General features: G+C 51.9%; 1 non-coding gene across 1 annotated transcript; it reads right to left on the minus strand.

Annotated features, from left to right (window-relative positions):
* Window positions 1–104, minus strand: LOC118713895. Its single transcript, XR_004986440.1, has one exon. It is a non-coding gene; the product is annotated as a U6 spliceosomal RNA (small nuclear RNA).
* Window positions 105–2,857: the final 2,753 nt, after the last annotated feature.

The following is a 2,857-nucleotide window of genomic DNA, read 5'->3' on the forward strand; positions in this document are numbered from 1 at the left end:
AAAAAATATAAACACTTCAGAAATTTGTGTGTCATCCTTGCACAGGGGCGATGCTAATCTCCGCATCATTGCAATTTTAGCATACGTGCTGCCAAAATGAGCACCATTTCTCTTCATTCATGCATTTCCACCTCAACTAGGAGAGGAAAGCAGAGCAGGGATTTTTACCTCATTTTACTGGTTAGACTATCAAACCTCGAAAAATGTAATTGCTTCAGGCCACACAGCAGGAAAGCAGCCAGGTGGATTTCGAGTCCCCAGATCAGTTTCCTTCTCCTACACTACTCTGCCTCTCAGTCTTTCCGAAGGTGCTTCACAGCTTCGAAACAGCTAGGCCTTTGTTCCCTGGATATCAAAGGGCACATGAGTTGGATATTCCTGATCCCCTCGCCGAGGGCTGCAGGAAGGTCTAGGCAGCTCACCTGCCCCCGGGGCTGCTCCAGGGCCCTATCCGGTCAGCCTCCCTCTCCCTGGCACTCCGCTAGCCTTGCACAGCCATGTGTATTAAGGCCAAGCTCTGCCCTTTGCACAAGCACACTTGCAGCGTCAGGCCCTCTCAAAGGACATTGTAACTTAGCTCATCCTCCAGTTTTAGCCACAGAAGGGATGAAAGCCCAGGAGAAGCCCTCACAGCCTTGGCCCTCCTTTACCCGCTGAGTCAGAGGGGGACCACCTGCCCCCCACACCTGCTAATACTGCCAGGAGAGATGGGGCTCTCAGCTACGCAGTCCACAGGGCGAGCCGGGAACTCGGGCTCTGACTACCTCAGTTGATTCAGAGTTGGTGACTCAGGCACTGGAACCTCCCAACTAGTCTAGTGTTTGCTCCTCTGCCCCAGACACCTTCTCCACTAGCCTGGGCTCTTTCCTGTGGGCGTGGCTCTCACTTCGGCTCTGACTCCTGGGTTTTTCCACTGTGTCAGAACCTCTTCTTAACAGCCCTTGCTGGGGTTGGCACTTGGCAACGAGGCCTTACTCTGCCAGAGGCTAGCCCCAGCCATTAAAGCTGCAGGATTGGCCGGAGGCCACTTCAGTGGAATTCGTTTTCTCAGAGCTCCCAGCCTCACTCTCCTCTCCAACCCCTGCAGGGGCTGGCTCATGATGTCACAGACTAGGCTCAGCTAGCTCTCAAGCAACCCCCAGGCTCAGCTAGTTCTCAAGCAACAGAAGTTCTCCTCCTTCCCTAAGGGATGGTGTCAACCACAGATGGGCACAGGCTCTGCCAGCATCTCCATGGTAACCAGGGCCACAATTTCCTGCCTTGGGCAATGATCCAGAGCCAGCACCCTTGGCAGGGCTCCTTTGCAGACTCCTGGAGGGCTGCAGGCCCATCGCACTCCACTGTCATCGCTGGAACTAGGGAGGTGGCCCAGATGGGTTGCCCGGAAAACCCAGCAGGCGTTCTTTGGGGCAGGTGCTTAAACAGGGCAGGCTGGGAAGGCCTTCCTTTGGAGGCTGTCCCTTCCCTCCCACATGGAGTTGATTGTGGGGACAGGGTTCCAGGGATTTGTTTTAAACCCTCCTCAGGGCAATCGGTGAAAGTTGACAGCTCCAGTGTGTTAGTTGGCTTCAGACTTTGCTCTCTCTGGTGGAGGGGGTGGGTGGTGGTGGTGGTTCGGGAGATAGATTGCAGTGGATTATGCAATAATCCCAGTTCCTTGCCACCCTGACCCCATAAAATAACCCCCGGGGCAGCTGGAGAGCTGGCTCTCATCCAGGGTGTGGGTGTTTATCAATGTGGAGCCAGAGACTCTGGAGTGACAGGGTGGACAGACCTGCTCTTTGTGGGTCCTCCCCAGGGAGGCCGGGGGCTGGCAGGGCACCCCAGGAACAGGGATAGAGCTGACCTCACTGCCACCATCCCAAGAACTGGGAGATTCTGCTTCCAGTATAAATGCAAATTAGAATGCAAATGAGAACTGCTCCTGGCTCCTCCCATCCTTTCTCAGCCCTCTGTGCACAGCTCTGCTTCTAGCAACAGCATTTGGGCTTGGCAGAAGAGGACAGGAGTGAGCCTGTAATCAATTGTAAAAATATTGTACCAGGTGAGGGGGTCACAGCCTTCTTTGACCCCTAGGGTATTTATTTTCTCCTGTTTGACTTCTTTCCCAATCTCTTTGGGGATTTGCTCAAGTTTGTTATTTGAGCTTTTGCGATGCATAAATAAGAATGCCTGGTGGGGCCCTGGATGAGAAGCTCAGTTGGTTAGAGCATCATCCTGATACGCCAAAGTTGCAGGTTCCATTCTTGAATGTATAAATAAATGGAACAACAAATTGATGGTTCTTTCTCTCTTTCTCTCTCTAAAAAAAAGAAAGAAAAAAAAGAAAAAGAAAAAAGGTATCTGGTAGTGAGATGGTAGGTGGGAGAAGGATTTTGGTCCACAGGTGGTGGGAGATTTGGAAAGAGATGCCCTAACTTCTGTGGACTGATGGAAGTGGATTAGAGAGTTTTGGTGGCCACTGCTGTGGACGTCACTGTGATCACCCCTCTCAAGCCAGGGATTTGAGCTACTTTGAAATCATTAGTGATTCCTGAAGAGTGCTTCTCAGTCAGTGCTGGGACACCAAACTTCCTGGGTCTAGACTTTGTGTGAATTGCAATAATCATCACTCCCATGTCTGAATAGTTAATATGCACCAGCACTCCTGCATTATCTAATCTAATCCTCACAACTACCCTGTGGAGTAGCGAACATCATTGTCCCCATTTTACAGGGACAGGAACTGAGTCTTAGGGAGGTAAAGTCATTTGCGCAGAGTCACACACCCAGGTGTGCTGTAGCCAGGCTTCAGGAAATCCAGGTGGCGTCTGGGCAGGCTCCCAGCTTGGAATCCAGGAGCAGCGACTGCCCCTAA

The sequence above is a fragment of the Pipistrellus kuhlii genome, unplaced genomic scaffold (genome assembly GCF_014108245.1).
Source record: "Pipistrellus kuhlii isolate mPipKuh1 unplaced genomic scaffold, mPipKuh1.p scaffold_m20_p_9, whole genome shotgun sequence".
Lineage (NCBI taxonomy): Eukaryota > Metazoa > Chordata > Mammalia > Chiroptera > Vespertilionidae > Pipistrellus > Pipistrellus kuhlii.